This window comes from Armigeres subalbatus, chromosome 1 (genome assembly GCF_024139115.2).
Source record: "Armigeres subalbatus isolate Guangzhou_Male chromosome 1, GZ_Asu_2, whole genome shotgun sequence".
Lineage (NCBI taxonomy): Eukaryota > Metazoa > Arthropoda > Insecta > Diptera > Culicidae > Armigeres > Armigeres subalbatus.
In genome coordinates this window covers 170,000,485-170,020,491 of record NC_085139.1, presented here as the reverse complement: position 1 = coordinate 170,020,491, position 20,007 = coordinate 170,000,485, and the positions used below count along the sequence as shown (strand labels likewise).

Sequence of the window (20,007 nt, the reverse complement as noted above, 5' to 3'; positions counted from 1 at the left end):
CAGATCGTTCGAACTGTATTGTCCTTTTGTACTGTCTGATTCTGGAAGTTTGTCCTTCAGATACTCTGACGCCTTCTGATGATGAATGATACCGCTTTCGAACTAGTTCCGTACGGAGCTATAACATGTTTGATAATGTTAATATAAAGTTCTATATTGCAAATTTTATGTAATAATGTGTGTACCTTAAGTTCTTCAACGTTCGGAGCAAAAATCAATACATCATCGATAAAAACGATGAGCCACGCAAATCACCAAAAATTGTTTCCATACATTTTTGGAATAACTCAGGCGCAGCAGATAGGGCTGCGAAATGGTGAGTTGACATCCGGGAAGGGGCGCCTAACATAGCTCTGATCCTCACAAATTCCAATACTCACGCTTCCACGGGTCTTCCGATGACAATTAACCGCCAGCTAGGGGTTGTGTACTTAGCTGTTAATGCAGCCTGGGCACTGTTGTCCTTCTGACATCAGCTAGAGTGAGAGGGTGCGTCCTGTGGGGTCTGCCTAGGATGTGGTGGGGTTCGACAGTGGGCTTTGTTGAACTTCTATAAAAAGCTGCATGTGTCCCCAAGCAGGCCCTATCAAAGCGACCGTGTGCCGCTCAAAGCGCACTAGCCTAGTCCTGGTGTTTGGTGGGACTTTAAACAAATTTGACCCGACTGATCGAGCGTCTATCCACCAAGGAGGTGCGGCTCCAACAGCGTCTGCATCCAGCGGCTGAGTGTGAAATGCTATTCCCCGGAAGCTATACCTAAGATGGCAGCCCTATCCCGGTGGATAGGGAACCTTGGGCCAACAACCTACTGTTCCCGAAACATCAATTTGGAAGAGAATCCGATAATGAAAGAATACGGACTGATTTTACGGCGACGACTCTTAGCGCGAAACAACGGACGATAGGAACAAGGAACGTTTTAAACCGAATTTACAAATGTCGAAGAACATTCATTTATTTGAAAGATTTCGTATTGCTACTGACATTTCAACAATACTTGATTTGTTGTTGTTCTGCAGACAGGACATTTTCGGGCCAAATGACTCTTTCTGCCAATCGACGATTTCTACCAAACGACATTTTCAACCAAATGATCGGCCCAACGACTACATATTTCGGCCAAATAACATTTTCAGCCGAATGAACTATTAGGGCAAACAACTTCTCAGTCAAATTACCAGTTGTCGCTATCGGTCAAATGTCATTTTTGGTCAAATCATTTGGTCAAATCAATACCGTTTCGGACAAACGTGACATTTTGACATTTTGATATTTTCGGCCTTATAACATATTCGGCCAAACAACCAGTCAGCCAAACGACGCGTTAGGGAAGAGTGCTTTTTCAGCAAAATTACCAACTTGGTCGTATGTCGCTTTGACCAAATGAAATTTTTGGCCAAACCGTTTCACCCAAACGTTCATTTAGACCAAATGCAATTCGGCTTGATGATTTTCAACTTTCGGTCGCATTTTCGGTCAAACGACCCTTCCTTTTTAATAATTTCAATCGAATGTTCAAAGCATTTCTTATGGACAACACAAAGAATTCCCTGTAGAAATAAAAAAAAATCCTTCAAAATTACGTTTTTTTCTTTGTTGAAATACCGAACAGTTTTCCGTGAAAATAAAAAAAACACGTAGAAATTCTAAACAATTTAGTTAAAATTCGTGGAAATTCCTAAGAATTTTCTTTAGAAATTTTATCCGTGAAAATTATTATGAATTTCCTATGAAAGTTTCAAACAATCGGCCGATAAAATATTTTTTTTGATGATGTTCACATTTTGAACAATCCCTTGCGGAAAATTCTCTGTGTAACTTTCAAAGAATTCTCAACAAAAACTTTCCGTGTATTTTCTGATAACTTGTCTGTAGAAACCTGAAACAATTTAAACCTTTCATGAAAATTGTGAAGAATTTGTATGTAAATTCCAAACAATTTCCGAAGGAAATACTAAACAATTTTCCTTCGAAATTGGGTTTTTTAGGGGTATTGAGATTATTACATATCTTGAATCTTTTATAAAATCTGAGCCTAAATCCTAAATTTTATGAATTTTGGTGCACGGGAACTGTTTTACTTAATTTCGAAAAACCTAATAATTTTGCGTATTGAACACCCCCAACTTGATTTTACTATGGGCCGAGCTGTCAACCTGTGAGCTAACTGCAAAGCAGTCAAATTTTCAAAATCTTTTAAAATGGATTTTAAACATAACATTGAGGGTCTATGAGATTGAAAAAAAATATGTTGTATCCCAGAAAAAGGAATAAAAAAATCAACATGTTTTTCAAAATTAAAAAACCCAATTCCAAAGTGCTTCCCAAATCTAAATTTCAATGTAGTTTACATGTGAAATCCGAAAATAATTTTCAAATGAATATTTTGGAGAAGCTCAGAGAATTTTCGGGAGAAGTTCATCAGATTTTTCCGACGAAATTCAAAAGTTTCTTCCGTTGAAATTTTGAAAACATCATGCAAAAATGCAGAAACAAATATTTAAAAAACGAACATAAAAAAATCTTCACCACGACCGGGCACACCTCTAGCCACGACAAATCAGATCATGACAAAAACGATAAAGTACGCGAACATATTTTTGCGGATACTGCGAAATTCACTTTTGGGCGGATATATGTATCTAATTGTGGCACGGCAAATGCTGGGTAAACCGTACCATTGGTACTTCGCGTACCTCAAGGAATAAAATAGACCCCATCTCGCGGTCCTTAGCCTCTTACCCAGCAGCTCCTATCCCTACCTCCCCGCGGTGCTGGCCGGGATACGAGCAACCTTAGGGAAGATCGGGTAACCAACCCCGGTGGGAACTATGGTCGTATGCTGACAGGGAAGGGGGGGTTTGCTCCTCTACGGAGGTGCAAATCTTATTGAGCGTCTGTTCTCCATGTCAGGATCGGCTCACAACAGCGTCTGTTCTCCATGTTAAGGGCGGCTGACCATCGTCCGAGTGCCGGCGAGGGACTCTAAGTGAAACTGTGCACCATACCATGGTCCACCGGGAATAAGGAGGAATGGTCCTCCGGAAATTTAGGGGGTTTGGTGCCAGGCCCTGCAAGCCAGCCTTTAAAAAAACATACGCAACGAACAATCAACAAGAGAGTACGGACCGGAACCATCGGCGAAGACCACTGCGACGAAAAGGGACTAGCGATTGGAAACTCGGTTCGTGGAACTGCAAATCTCTCAACTTCATCGGGAGCACACGCATACTCGCTGATGTGCTCAAGGACCGTGGATTCGGCATCGTAGCGCTGCAGGAGGTTTGTTGGAAGGGATCAATGGTGCGAACGTTTAGAGGTAATCATACCATCTACCAGAGCTGCGGCAACACAGGAACAGCTTTCATAGTGAGGGGCGATATGCAAAGGCGCGTGATCGGGTGGTGTCCGATCAACGAGAGAATGTGCAGATTGAGGATCAAAGGCCGGTTCTTCAACTTCAGCATAATCAACGTCCATAGCTCACACTCCGGAAGCACTGATGATGATAAGGACGCATTCTACGCGCAGCCGGAACGTGAGTACGATAGCTGCCCAAGCCACGACGTCAAAATCATCATAGGAGATTTGAACGCTCAGGTTGGCCAAGAGGAGGAGTTTAGACCGACTATTGGGATGTTCAACGCACACCGGCTGACGAACGAAAACGGCCTACGACTAATTGATTTCGCTGCCTCCAAGAATATGGCCTTTTGCAGCACATACTTCCAACACAGCCTTCCGTATAGGTACACCTGGAGATCACCACTGCAGACAGAATCACAAATCGACCACGTTCTGATTGATGGACGGCACTTCTCCGACATTATCGACGGCAGGACATATCGTGGCGCTAACTCGACTCTGACCACTATCTGGTGATGGTTAAACTGCGCACAAAACTATCCGTCATCAACAATGTTCGGTACCGACGACCGCCGTGATACGACCTAGAGCGACTGAAGCAACTTGATGTCGCCTCTGCATACGCGCAGCATCTCGAGGCAGCGTTGCCGGAAGAGGGTGAGCTCGATGGGGCCCCTCTTGAGGACTGCTGGAATACGGTCAAAGCAGCCATTAACGACGCAGTGGAGAACAACGTCGGGTATATGGGTCGAAGTCGATGGAACGATTGGTTCGACGAAGAGTGCAGACAGATTCTGGAGGAGTAGGACGCAGCGCGGGCGGTCGCGCTGCAGCAAGGTACCCGGCAGAACGTGGAACGTTATAGACGGAAGCGGAGACAGCAGACCCGCCTTTTTTTAGGAGAAGAAACGCCGCCTGGAAGAAGCGGAGTGCGAAGAGATGGAACAGCTGTGCCGTTCTCAAGAAACACGCAAGTTCTACCAGAAGCTCAACGCATCCCGCAAAGGCTTCGTGCCGTGAGCCGAAATGTGCCGGGATAAGGATGGGAGCATATTGACGGACGAACGTGTGGTGATCGAAAGGTGAAAGCAGCACTACGAGGAACATTTGAATGGAGCTGAGAGTACAGGCAATGAAAGTCAAGGCAGCGGAGGAGATGACTACGTCAGTTCAGCGGACGATGGAAGCAAACCAGCCCCCACCTTGAGAGAAGTTAAGGATGCCATTCAACAGCCAAGGACCAATAAAGCAGCTGGTAAGGATGGTATCGGAGATGAGCTCATCAAGATGGGCCCGGAAAAGCTGGCCACTTGCCTGCACAAACTGATAGTCAGAATCTGGGAAACCGAACAGCTACCGGAGGAGTGGAAGGAAGGGGTTATATGCCCCATCTACAAGAAAGGCGACAAACTGGAGTGTGAGAACTTTCAAGCGATCACCATCCTTAATGCCGCCTACAAAGTGATATCCCAGATCATCTTCCGTCGTCTGTCACCATTAGTGAACGAGTTCGTGGGAAGTTATCAAGCCGGCTTCGTTGACGGCCGCTCGACAACGGACCAGATCTTTACTGTACGGCAAATCCTTCAAAAATGCCGTGAATACCAGGTCCCAACGCACCATCTGTTCGTTGATTTCATGGCGGCATACGACAGTATAGACCGCGTAGAGCTATGGAAAATTATGGACGAGAACAGCTTCCCTGGGAAGCTTACCAGACTGAGCAACGGTGGATGGTGTGCAAAACTGTGTGAAGATTTCGGGCGAACACTCCAGTTCGTTCGAATCGCGCCGGTGACTAAGACAAGGTATATCATGATGGACTTTCGTGCCTGTTGTTCAACATTGCGCTAGAAGGTGTCATGCGGAGAGCCGGGTGTAACAGCCGAGGTACGATTTTCAACAGGTCCAGTCAATTTATTTGCTTCGCGGATGACATGGACATTGTCGGCCGAACATCTGCAAAAGTGGCAGAACTGTTCTTCTTCTTCTTCTTACTGGCATTATATCCTCACACTGGGACAAAGCCGCCTCGCAGCTTAGTGTTCATTAAGCACTTCCACAGTTATTAACTGCGAGGTTTCTAAGCCAGGTTACCATTTTTGCATTCGTATATCATGAGGCTAACACGATGATACTTTTATGCCCAGGGATGTCGAGACAATTTCCAATCCGAAAATTGTCTAGACCGGCACCGGGAATCGAACCCAGCCACCCTCAGCATGGTCTTGCTTTGTAGCCGCGCGTCTTACCGCACGGCTAAGGAGGGCCCCCAGAACTAAACACCCGCCTGAAACGTGAAGCAACAAAAGTTGGACTGGTGGTGAATGCGTCAAAGACAAAGTACATGCTTGTGGGCGGAACCGAGCGCGACAGGGCCCGCCTGGGAAGCAGTGTTACGATAGACGGGGATACCTTCGAGGTGGTCGAGGAATTCGTCTACCTCGGATCCTTGCTAACGGCTGACAACAACGTTAGTCGTGAAATACAAAGGCGCATCATCAGTGGAAGTCGGGCCTACTACGGGCTCCAGAAGAAACTGCGGTCGAAAAAGATTCGCCACCGCACCAAATGTGTCATGTACAAGACGCTTATAAGACCGGTTGTCCTCTACGGACATGAAACATGGACAATGCTCGAGGAGGACTTGCAAGCACTCGGAGTATTCGAGAGACGGGTGCTTAAGACCATCTTTGGCGGTGTGCAAGAAAACGGTGTGTGGCGGCGAAGAATGAACCATGAGCTCGCCCAGCTCTACGGCGAACCCAGTATTCAGAAGGTAGCTAAAGCCGGAAGGGTACGATGGGCAGGACATGTTGCAAGAATGCCGGACAGCAACCTTGCAAAGATGGTGTTCGCTTCCGATCCGGCAGGTACAAGACGGCGTGGAGCGCAGCGAGCGAGATGGGCAGACCAGGTGCAAAACGACTTGGCGAGCGTGGGGCGTATCCGAGGATGGAGAGATGCGGCCTCGAACCGTGCATTGTGGCGTCAAATTGTTGATTCAGTGTTATCTGCTTAGATGTTAACTAAATAAATGAATGAATGTATCTAATTGTATTCTATAATCCTGTGCACATTTTTCCATTACGAGCTCTTTATGAAATTTATTTGGGAGATTCTCTAGTCTACAAGAATTCATCAGAGAATTCCTCTTGAAAATCCAAGTAATATTAGTGACAGCCTTTTTTTGTTTTTCTGATAATCACTCAGAAGCTTGTAATAAAAATCTTCCAGGATTTGGTAAATGTTTTTCCTGTCGGAAAATTCTCCTGATAATATTCCAGAAATTGATCCTCAATTTAGTTTTTTTTAATGAAATTCCTAATCCATCAAGTGGAGTTCAACAAAGAAACTTATGAAAGTTTCAACTAAAAATTCCCCAGGAGTTAATCTCGAAAATCCTCCAGAAATTTCTTCTGAAATTTCCCCAGGAGTTCTGGATAAAATTTTTTCAGATCTGCACAGATTTCCTCCAGAAAATCTTACAGAAATTACTCCAAACTTTCCTCAAGAAATCCTCCAATTCTTCGGAAACTACACCGAAATTCTTCCGATTGTCTTCGGAAATTCTTCCTTGCTCCGGAAGTTCCTTCAAGAAGTTTCTCCAGGAATTCATCCGAAGGTTTTTCCAGAAATTTCTTAAGAAGTTCCGTCAGGAATTCGCTCAAAGTATTCTTCAGCAATTCTCCCGCAAGTTCTTATATAAATTCCGCCGGAAATTTGTTCAGTTATTCCTCCGGAAGATTCTCCAAGAATTCCTCCAGAAATTCTTCCAGGAATTCCACCGGAATTTTCTCCAGGAAATCCGTTCCGTTAAGAAGTTTTTAAAGAACTTCCGGAGTAATTTCTGAACGAACTACTGGATGAATTCTCGGACGAATTCATGGAAATACTTCCGAAAGTATTGTCGGAAGTTCTTCGGAAAGAAATCCTCGAGGAAATATTTACGGAAGTATGAGGCTACTACTTCCTGGAAGAACTTCCGGAGGCATTTCAAGAAGGACTTCTGGAGGAATTCCTGGAGCAATTTCCAAAGAAAATCCTGGACGAGTAGAATCACCAAAAGAATACATCTCGAAAAAAATTCTTAAAACCAATTATTAAGGAATGCCTGAAACAAGATTTCAAGAAATCATTCTTGAATGGATTACGGAACGAAATCCTGGCAAAAATTACGTGGGAAATCCTGAAAGAAATCACAAAAGATTTTTTGGTGGAATACCCGAAAGATTTTTTGAAAAACTCCTTAAACAATCAAGGCCCATAGATTTCCATTCAAATCAAATTCTCCTTAGGGGTTACTGTATAAAGAATTCCATAAAAAATTCAAAAGAAGATAAATTCCATAAGAAATTTTGAACATTATTTCAGAAAAAACAAGTCGTATGACGACATAAACCTCATTATTTCACGAAGCAATCCAGAGATATGATTGCAGAATTTTAATTCAACTGAAAGGAACGCAAATTGCTGCAAAGAAATCGGTCAACAAATGAGGTTTTTACAGAAGTTTTCATATTTGTGACCTCTAAAAAAATGACGTCACGTTCGAAAACGTTTATGGACCTGCGATCGGACACGTTTGACGCTGATATTGTTGAGTTTTGGTTCTGTGTGTATTTACAGCTGACCTGGCAATCACGGAGTAGCAACCGTGGGCGCTAAATCATGCCTTTGCTATTTTAGTGATGATTAACCTTGGAAATACTTGAAGAAGAGGGCAGAATTTTGGATAATACACAATGCCAAGATAAGCTTAAGCATATTTCCTTGAATAACATCAGTTCTAACAGTTTGCTTTTTTATTATTGAGAATCGAGCAATAAGAAGGAATGATTTTTATAAACTTTGGTTTTTATAAACCGCTCAAATATGTATTACCTTATCCCATTTATAAGATACGCTGAGTGCTCAACCGGTTTTAATGTATGAACAGTCTCCAAGGAACTTAGACTATCATATCGGTGAAGTTAAAGAAATGAGTAAGTCTTTTGGAGTAGACTGGGGTTACCTTTTACGCGGTTTGCTTTTGGCTTTTGGGTTTAGTAGAATAAAGCATGATTTTTAAAAACGTCGTATGTCCAACCAACTTGACTTTTTTAACCAAATTAGGGCATCAGAATCTAATTTCCAACATTTGTAATGCTCGGGCTAAGTCGCTCTATATTCGCCCTGTACGGTATTCTAAGAATGCGTTTCTACATCAAACTTAATATGTGTTTGACGAATGAGTGAAAAACGCTTCTTGTTTCAATGAAATCAGACGAGGTGGTTCTATTTGATCAAAATCTCTTAGATCTATGGATTTCTTTACAAACATGTTTTCCATGTGGATATTTCAACTGTATTGAAAAAGAGTTTGAGTTTGGTGAGAGCCAGTATCAGTTGTCAGGTATTAATATTGCACGCTCCGATGAGAATTAAAACGGATGTGGCTTTAATTATGGGAATATATCTCATATTGCTACCAATCAATCTATTTATAACAATAAACTTACCTTCTTTGATACGATTGAAATCTAACAGGATCTAATTTCACTTGATGAGTATTCCTTCTACCGATGAACTCACTCTTCCAATAAAACACTGGCCATACAAACTATAGCCTCGCAAGCCTCCCTTGATTATATCACTAATAGCCCACCGTATGTTTCCATTCTCCTTATAGCCGGACTGAGTACGACCACCTCTGGAAGGCTATTCCCAACTACAATATGATGCGTATCTACACCCGTCGCTTTCTCCTCTGATCAATCTTGTCAGACAATCAGCATAATGAACCAGGAAAACAATCGATTTCCTTCAAAACGCTGTCACCGCACCGCACTACACTGCGGAGAGTCCTTGATGGGGAAACAGCAATTAGCTTCCCTTCACCGCAACGCGCACCCCGCCGGCGACGATGCACATTCCCCTTCCCACCCACACGCAGGATTGCCGTTGCCTGTCGTTAGCCTTGGGGATGGCTTCGGTATGATAAACAAAACACACATACACGCTTGTACACTTAATCACACCCACAGCCGGGCTGGTCCCCTTCCGTACAAAACACGCACATGTGGTCTCTCGTTACACAGAGTTTCGTTTAAAGGAGCGCTACCGTTTTAAGTGCACTGGGTCGGTCCTCGCTAGTCGCCGCTGATGTTGTTGTTGTTGCCCATTAGTACGCCTTGTCGCTGTCGCAGATTGTCCTTCTGTTCCTGCTGCAGCCGTTTGGTACACTACTCTTCGGTTAAGTGGTGCTTTGGAAGGGGAAACTGGGCGAACCTTTCAAAGAGAATTCAATAATTAATTATACTGCAATCTAAATGCACTCAAGGGTCTGCTTCGTGAAGGGTGCATTTTCCATAAAAGAAGAACGCCAATACTTGAGTGGATTGATTGTCCATTCTGTAGGACTGAAATAGTGGTGACAAATTGAAAGGATCGGCTACCAAGTACTGAGGTCCGTGCAAGTCATTGTATCACGTTGCGTGAAGAAAACGGACAATCTAGTATTGTACATTCCTTGAGACTGATAGGATGGACAAGTACGTGTAGTATTGATCTAAATAGAAGAGTTTATTACCGATTATGTTCACTTGTTCAAAGTATTATCTACAAAAAGTATGTTGAGAGCAGCATCGGTAAAATCTTAATCAAATCTCAATCATCGAGCACGATGCGTGGTTTTAAAGAACGCAAATTCGAACATCACGCCAAAATGGTTCATAGAAAGGAAAATAACTTTTCGCCGAATCTAATAATATGTAGGTACATGCATATTTTTTGGGTTCGGTGTGTTTCAACTCACGCTTGATTTGAATTGATTTGATTAAAAATTAATTTATTATCTAATTATTTTTCGAGTTGTGCAGAAATTTCTGTTTCATTTGTATTGGACTTTCAAACCACCACAGAAACATACCTTCCCTACCTACCTACCAGAAACAGACATAGTACTCGTAAAATTCAGCGTACACTGATTTACTGGTCAATTAATGTAATTTGTTACCTAATAACCTCGGAATTTTCTAAATATTTGATGAGCTCGGCTTCTGTCTAATAAGCAGAAGGTCCTGGATTCAATCCCAAGTGCGTCCCTTTCATACATTGTATGTCTATCGTAGTTCTTTCTGCGTTTCACCTTCTATCAAAACGATTCCTAATGTTATACCTTCCACACTAACAATTCTAAGACTTGGTGGCACCTATGATAGGTTGCAGAGTTCTCTGGATCTTTCTCAACTAGGTGTTCAACTAATCATCCTTCCAATTCATCAGCATTCGCAAGTACTTATAGCTTCTGGAGGCTTGGATAAACTTCAACTTATCTTGAAAACAATATTCTCTATCGTGTGGTGACGTTTATTAAAAGGGTGGTTATCTACTCCTTTGGGGTTTACTCTTCCAAGAGGAGAATAATTTCGGCAGAACTCATGTACTCAAAAGTGAAATCTGGATTTTTTAAACCTCTATTGCCCTTATTATTAAATGATATTGTATGAACATCAAAACACAATAGACACGTCTTAATTTTAATAGCTATCGGTTTCAAAATATTCCAATTGAATCAGCAACAATGTTATTAAAAACCCTGATCAATCCATCTAGCGGTGTTGGTGCCTTTCTCGAAAAATATATAAGAAAAATTTAAAATAGTACTGTCAGGCCTACACAGCTAAAAATATGTTGCGATTTTAAATGTTTTTATCATGAACATATTTGGAGCATGTAAATAAACGCAACTTTCAATCGATCTCACTGTTCTTCTAAATAAAAAAAATTAAACTGCACAGTAAAATATTATGAAATTTAGACACGAGCACGACGGAATTCATTATTGAATGTAAAATTCGGTAACAGAATGTGTCCCAGACCATAATTTTAAGTTCTGTGATGGAAACGATATCTCCATTTTTCGTGGTATTTGAGAGGCTTCAGTAAGCTACCTTACCGGGGTCGCGTTACCTACATCGCGATGATGGGGCTGCCACCTTAGGTATAGCTGACGCGATACAGCATTTCGTTAATCAGCCGCTGGGTACCAGGCAGACGCTGTTTGAGCCGCACCTCCTGGTGAACAGACGCTCGAGACGTACCTTCTCATTCTAGCTGATGTCAGAAGGACAACAGTGCCCAGGCTGCACTACCAGCTAAGTACACAACCCTTAGCTGGCGGTCTTTTGTCATCGGACGACCCGTGGAAGCGTGAGATAGGGACTTGTGGGGACCAGAGCTCTGTTGGGCGCTCCTTCCTTGATGTCATCCCACCATTTTGCAGCAGATGGATTAAAGCAGGGTGATGCACTCTAGAACCTACTGTTCAATATAGCGCTCGAGGGAGCGATTAGGAGAGCTGGTGTGCAAAGAAGCGGTACCATTATCACAAAATCGCATATGCTCCTGGGATTTGCGGACGATATCGATATTATCGGAATTGATCGCCGTGCCGTGGAAGAGGCTTTTGCGCCTTTTAAGAGGGAGACAGCGAGGATTGGACGCACGATCAATACCAGCAAAACGAAGTACATGGTCGCTGGCAATCAACGTGGGTTCATTAGTGGTGGTGGTAGCGAAATAGTGCTTGATGGTGAAAAATTTGAAGTGGTAGAAGAATTTGTGTATCTTGGAACATTAGTGACGTGCGATAATGATGTTACCCGCGAGGTGAAAAGGCGTATTGCAGCTGCAAATAGGGCTTATTACGGACTCCGTAACCAGCTTAAGTCCCGTAGTCTGCAAACGAAAACAAAACTCGCGCTGTATACTACTCTGATTCTTCCGGTGGCTTTATACGGCCATGAGACATGGACGTTAAAGGAGGCTGATCGGAGAGCTCTCGGAGTGTTTGAGCGTAAGGTGCTGCGGACAATACTCGGAGGTAAACAGGAGAACGGTATCTGGCGGCGTCGCATGAATCACGAATTGTACCAGGTATATAAAGGGCTGGATATTATTAAGCTTATACAACACGGCAGCATCTCGAGGCAGCGTTGCCGGAAGAGGGTGAGCTCGATGGGGCCCCTCTTGAGGACTGCTGGAATACAGTCAAAGCAGCCATTAACGACGCAGCGGAGAACAACGTCGGGTATATGGGCCGAAGTCGACGGAACGATTGGTTCGACGAAGAGTGCAGACAGATTCTGGAGGAGAAGGACGCAGCGCGGGCGGTCGCGCTGCAGCAAGGTACCCGGCAGAACGTGGAACGTTATAGACGGAAGCGGAAACAGCAAACCCGCCTTTTTCAGGAGAAGAAACGCCGCCTGGAAGAAGCGGAGTGCGAGGAGATGGAACAGCTGTGCCGTTCTGATGAAACACGCAAGTTCTACCAGAAGCTCAACGCATCCCGCAAAGGCTTCGTGCCGCGAGCCGAAATGTGCCGGGATAAGGATGGAAGCATCTTGACGAACGAACGTGTGGTGATCGAAAGGTGGAAGCAGCACTACGAGGAATGGCGAATGGCGCTGAGAGTACAGGCAGTGAAAGTCAAGGCAGCGGAGGAGATGACTACGTCAGTTCAGCGGACGATGGAAGCCAACCAGCCCCCACCTTGAGGGAAGTTAAGGATGCCATTCAACAGCTAAAGACCAACAAAGCCGCTGGTAAGGATGGTATCGGAGCTGAGCTCATCAAGATGGGCCCGGAAAAGCTGGCCACTTGCCTGCACAAACTGATAGTCAGAATCTGGGAAACCGAACAGCTACCGGAGGAGTGGAAGGAAGGGGTTATTTGCCCTATCTACAAGAAAGGCGACAAACTGGAGTGTGATAACTTTCGAGCGATCACCATCCTTAATGCCGCCTACAAAGTGATATCCCAGATCATCTTCCGTCGTCTGTCACCATTAGTGAACGAGTTCGTGGGAAGTTATCAAGCCGGCTTCGTTGACGGCCGCTCGACAACGGACCAGATCTTTACTGTACGGCAAATCCTTCAAAAATTCCGTGAATACCAGGTCCCAACGCACCAACTATTCGTTGATTTCAAGGCAGCATACGACAGTATAGACCGCGTAGAGCTATGGAAAATTATGGACGAGAACAGCTTCCCTGGGAAGCTTACCAGACTGATCAAAGCAACGGTGGATGGTGTGCAAAACTGTGTGAAGATTTCGGGCGAACACTCCAGTTCGTTCGAATCGCGCCGGGGACTAAGACAAGGTGATGGACTTTCGTGCCTGTTGTTCAACATTGCGCTAGAAGGTGTCATGCGGAGAGCCGGGTGTAATAGCCGGAGCTCAATTTTCAAAAGATCCAGTCAATTTATTTGTTTCGCGGATGACATGGACATTGTCGGCCACATTTACAAAGGTGGCAGAACTGTACACCCGCCTGAAACGTGAAGCAACAAAATTTGGACTGGTGGTGAATGCTTCGAAGACAAAGTACATGCTTGTGAGCGGAACCGAGCGCGACAGGGCCCGCCTGGGAAGCAGTGTTACGATAGACAGGGATACCTTCGAGGTGATCGAGGAATTCGACTACCTTCGATCCTTGCTAACGGCTGATAACAATGTTAGTCGTGAAATACGAAGGCGCATCATTTGTGGAAGTCGGCCCTACTACGGGCTCCAGAAGAAACTGCGGTCAAAAACGATTCGCCACCACACCAAATGTGTTATGTACAAAACGCTAATAAGACCGGTTGTCCTCTAGGGACACGAAACATGGACAATGCTCGAGGAGGACTTGCAAGCACTCGGAGTATTCGAGAGACGGGTGTTATCTGTTCAGATGTAAACTAAATAAATGAAAATGAAGTTGCATTAATTTCACGTTTTTGTTGGCTTGAGGTCTCCTGTTAGCCTTGCGAACAAAGGCGCAGAATCCAGTGGTTCCGATCTAGAATATTCTCGGGTTGGAAACATTCTCCACACCATAGTGTATCCATTGTATTTGCCATACATGATACGTACCAATGCAAAGGCGGACAGAGAAAGCTTTTAATTAATAACTAAAGAAATGCAAATTACTAAGTTGAAAACAGATCAAATTCCAATTGGAATGTAGTGCTATGGAAGAAGAAGCTTGCGATTACGAGATTGACTGATTCACCGAAACTGATTGCTTAACTGTTAGCAAGTTTAGAATTGCAAATATTATCATACATAAATATTATAATACACTGGAGACGGTTTATACGCGGAGTATATGGGCCGCGTAAATTAAAAAACGTTAAAAACCACGTAAATCCCAAATCAAGACTGAATGAACCGGGGAAATCCCGAAATTCGAGGGAAACAAATCGCATAAAAAGTGATTTCTGTAAAAATAACCACGTGAAAAACGACTTTAGTGTACATTGGGTATGAAACGTTGACTCTACCTTGGTCGAATGGTCTAAGAAAATTGAAAATTCATCAAGAAACGGCTGAGATATTAATCATCAAAGTCTATCATACATCGACGAAAATGGAGGTATGATTTCCAATCAAACGCCTTATGAAAATCGGTATGAATTCCAATATGTTGCCTTATGAATGATGATTTTCATTTAAAAAAAAGTTATGTGCGGCAGACTGGTGCTCGAACTATGGACGTCGAGGTCGGGAGGCCGGTATGTAGACCTCACGCCCATCACGTTATGAATTTCGACAGTCCAGTTCGCTGAGTGTATTTTCGTGACGTTTTTCAATTTTCTGCAATCGTAAAGTGTACCCCAATATAGAAAAAACAGACGTAGTTCTACGTCAAAAACGGGGTATTTTTGGCCAAAATTATGAATATTGAAATAAATGGTGGTATTCATCTTAAAAACATAGATAGATAAGTAAAATATTTTTTCTGTGACTTCAATGGGGTATAAGACCAGTTTGTGGCATAGTATCGATTTCTGTCATATTTTACAAAACCAAAGGAAGTTGTCCACTTTTTGGCTTGCAATAATGTTTGATGCTGGATAAAATGCTAATATGACCAGGGGTTTAACAGTATATTCAAGTCACAGACAAATTGACGCGACACAGATTTCCCAAACATGATCAGAAAGCACTATTAGCTTCTGGTGTTGTAAATTCACTGAGTTGAACTTCTTAAACTGACAACGAAGGTAGAATAGACTCATTAGCCGTCATATTGTGACATCAACGAAAAATAATTTTATTTATTTGATATTTCGTTACGATTTATTTTATAATCATAAATTGTATTGAGGCAAGGAATTATTCAGCACACTATTCATCCCACACGTTATGGTAAAATTTTCAATTCACTTCTATTATGTAGTAATCTCAAAATTGTAAATTTTGAATCCCATTCCTGTTTACTCGCTACGCTTTTTGTATTAAAGATGATTTTTTTCTCGAATTAGACCCAACGTTAAAACATAACCATTGTTCTTCGCCAAATTCATTTAAAGTGGCATTATTGAAGTGTATCGTGGTACTGAGCTTTCCATTATTATTGAGTAACTCAGATGAAAATTGAAAAAAAAAAGTTTACCAAGAAATCTGAACAATCTCCTAGCGGTAATGTTGTCTTTCTCGTTTATTATAAAAAAAACCCAGACTAATCCACCTACAGTGAGATTTTGACCCTTCGTTAGTTATAAGGATTTTTTTTTCCAGACTCCAGCATTTAAAACGAGAAAAAACTACTCAGCTTCCCACGGCAATTTACCGTGAAAAATAATTGCCTACCCAAAGGCGGATGTTATGGGTTGAGTGACAACTCAACGAATGATAACGTACTGTACTTCATGCTGCCTATCTCGCTCGTCGCTCGTCGGATTGAATAACTATTTTTTTTTTTTTTTCAATTTCGTTTATTTGGTAGGCTCAGGCGTGTATAACACTTTACGGAGCCATGGTTCTTTGGGATATGTACAATCAATATAATTTTTTTATGAAGTTAATAAGAGAAGAGAAGAAGCCAACGTACTCGTGGTGACTCGAGGTTAGGTTTACAATGTTCAGGGATGGAAGGGGATTAGGATTCGGAAATCAGGGAATCATCATAATCAAAGAATGTCAGCTGCTCATCCGGTTATTTGGTGTCAGTTACGATGTGGCGTGTCGTCGTGCTCGAAGAATGGTTCGACTGGGAGCATCTTCCGGATGGCCAGAGCTACGGAGCTCTACGGAACAGACAGGCAGAGACTTAAAAAAAGAACTTTGAAGAAAGAAAAAAACAAAGTATTAGATTTTGATGTCAGAAGAACAAAGAAAACCATAAATGGCCTGCATATAGACTACATCACGATCTCCCAAAACACCTCTTACTTCCCTGTAGGGTTGTTTACCTCGGGCCACAAGGGTATCCAATAGTTGCTCTCTGGAGGCGTCGTTTTCCGAGCAGAACCAAACTACGTGATCGATGTCATCATAATCGGCTCCGCACCTACATAAGTTGCTATCGACAAGGTTTATTCTGTACAGATGTGCGTTTAGTGAATAGTGATTGGACATAAGTCTCGACATCGTGCGAATGAAGCCTCGACTTAAGTCCTCACCTCTGAACCACGCTCGCCCAGAAACCTTAGGAACTATAGAAAATAGCCACCGTCCAAGTTCGTTGTGTGTCCAATTCCTTTGCCAGCTCTGAAGAGTACTCTGACGGACTAATGGGAAAAACTCGTTGTTCGAGAGTTGTCTATTATAAACCTCACCTTCCTGTGCGCCCACCTTTGCTAGCGAGTCCGCCTTCTCATTGCCGTAGATTGCGCAGTGAGATGGGACCCAAACAAAGGTAATCTTGAATGATCTTTCGACCAAAACACACATCTGCTCTCTTATGTTTGTAAGAAAGTAAGATGCGTGCTTAACAGGTTTCATCGACCGGAGTGCCTCGATAGAACTAAGACTATCCGAGAAGATGAAATAATGGTCTACGGGCTGATTGGAAATTATCCCCAAAGCGAAGTTAATTGCTGCCAGCTCAGCAACATAAACCGAACACGGTTCCCGAAGTTTTCGGAAGGTGGTTGAAGTCACATTGAAAACACCGAAGCCAGTGGATCCGTTAATGCGAGAACCATCAGCGAAATATCTGTTGTTGCAATTGACATGTTCATATTTTTCGGAAAAAAGAGAGGGAATGGATATTTTTCGAAGATGATCTGGTATTCCTTGAATGGCATGTTTCATGGATAGATCGAATTCAATGGAGGAACTTTTTTTTTTTTTTTCTTGAGCAAGGGAAAACGGAAATCTGCAACCAGACACCTGAGGAGGTACTCAGGTAGTGTGGGGATGGGTATGTCATGTAACTCTTACCCGACCCACTAAAACCAAAACCCTTTCGCCAGTCCGTACCCCCGGCCCGCAATTAAGCAATACATCAGGGGGGGACTATTGAGAACGCTCACGCCCATGCTAACGCACTTGACGTCAATACACACAACATCGACTTCAAGGGTGGCTACCTCACCACCCGTCGATCGCAAGTTATGATAGTAACCTAACGGTCCGTATGATAATCCCACGTTGGATACGAGCACCCGACAACAACCACCGCGCGTGAACCGCAATGACCTCTATATCTACATACTGAGGTCCCCGCAGCCCACCCACGACATGTTGGTTGTCGGGGTGAGCAAAGTGTTCACTGCATCACAGGTGCCCTTACTGCACACGTTGGTTTTGTTCAAGACGCCACCACCGCTGCAGTTTCGACATAATCTGTCGAGATGCTGTGTTCACCGTGTTCAAACTTGTAGTAAATTGTACACCCCTAACCGAACGGTCAAAATTCGTATAACAGTTTAATACCATTATAAGTTCTCTCTTATCACCTATCCTTCAGATAGGGGAGCGAAATTGATTCGTGTTGATTACCTATCGGGAACTGTGCGTAGCCTATAAATGATTATAAGATAGCCAGTCCAGTCAGTCAAATACAGATCTCCAAACGAACAAGACTGTATCCTTTCGCCAAAATAAATCGTTGTCAAATACCGAGCCAATCTAGTTCAAATTTCTACATAGAAAAGTGGTCCTTAGAACCGGATCGATTGGCTGCGGTATAATAGCATAGTTTTCGAGTCACGTCATTGCAAAGATTAGCGTGAAAAATAGCATATCGTGATATTCATGACTATCGGGTTCGTGGTAAATTCAGTTTCGCTCCGGTCGAAAGTAAAGTACCGCGTTGGTGTCGTACGGTATTGAGTGATAGTGCCGGGGAAAGAACAAACCTACAGTGCGAGTGCACTATTGGATCAAACTTTGAAAGTATCTCGAACGCTATAGTGGATCGAACAGTAAAAGAAACTATTCGCAAAAGTGTTATCCGCATTGATCGGAAAAAATATAGTGATAAGTGCATCAAAAAGGCTACCAAAAAGATTGGCGCCAGATCGTGGATAGTTCAGCCACATGTGAAGAAGCTGGCGTGGCTTGGGTACCAACAATAGAATCGTGGATAATAGCGATCGTCACAAAGAGCGATCATCTCTGGCACGCCGCCGGTCAACCCATTGATGCTGATTGATGAGGTAAGCGAGTAGAAGCATGCGACTAACCCTTTCGGTGGAGTGAACACAAGCGATATTAAATTGGATAAAATTGAGAATTGAGCTGTACGGTTTGCGAATTTCATTAACACGAGGTGGTGGCTAAATATTTCTCGTGAGGAATTAGAGCTTTCAGTGGTTTTGAGATCGAGCCATACTGTTCCAAGCGGAGCACATTTTGCACCAATTTTGAGACATTTTCGTTGCTTGTGGAAGTGGGCAATGGCTCCGGATCTGAGAGCATTGAGCAAGCAGGAGCGTTTTTGCTTCGACACGTTGAATAATGTGGCTAAATTTATTGGCGGCTACGATGAAGCGCGGGATAAGGGTGAGATTGTTGGATGGATAGATCGCTTGGAGGGAATTTTTGAAAAGTTTCTGAAGATTCGTCTTGAAATAGACTTGCTGCAAGATGAAGATTCAGCTACCGCAGACGAAGACGAAAAGGCTAGTCGTGCTTCACGTGATAAATTTGAAAAGACTTACGTGCAGGTTAAGGGATTCCTCGTTAATGCTGAACGAAAAGCTAACCCTATACCTACCAGTAGTGTGTTGGATCCTGCTAGTTCGAGTTCTAAGACTTGTCAAACAGCTAGAATAAAACTTCCTGAAGTAAAACTTCCTTCTTTTGATGGTTCAGTCACGGAGTGGCTGACTTTTCGGGACACATTCAAGAGTCTCATCGATTCTAATCCGAATCTATCGGATGTGGATAAGTTTTCTTATCTTATCGCATCACTGACAAAAGACGCAAGGCGGTTGGTCGAATCGATCGACATTACCGATGCAAATTATGTCATTGCATGGCAAGCTTTGACCAAACGCTTCGATAATAAAAAGTTAGTGGTGAAAACCTACTTGGATGCGCTTCTTTCTGTGGAATCGATGAAGCGGGAAAGTTACGAGTCCCTTTCGCGACTAGTCGATGACTTTGAACGTAATCTGCAGATGATTGAGAAGATGAATATCGATACAAAGGGTTGGAGTGTCCTTCTTGCACACATGGTGTGCTCTCGTCTCGATACGTCGACACTAAAACAATGGGAAAATCATCACAAATCCACAGACGTACCCCAGTACCAACAGCTGATCGAGTTCCTGCGTTCTCATTGCATCGTTCTCCAATCAATCGCTCCCGGGAAGCCGAATTTACCCGAACTCCCTCGATCTGAACCCGGTCGAGTGCAGAAATTCAAGACCAGCAGT

At 43.3% G+C, this 20,007-nt stretch overlaps 1 long non-coding RNA gene across 1 annotated transcript in view; it reads right to left on the bottom strand.

Annotated features, from left to right (window-relative positions):
• Positions 1 to 20,007, bottom strand: part of LOC134208364 (uncharacterized) — a 363,599-nt gene that overhangs the window by 327,541 nt on the left and 16,051 nt on the right. The window contains exon 2 of the long non-coding RNA XR_009978635.1: positions 8,868 to 9,636. This is a non-coding gene — a long non-coding RNA (uncharacterized LOC134208364). The remainder of the gene's footprint in view (positions 1 to 8,867; positions 9,637 to 20,007) is intronic.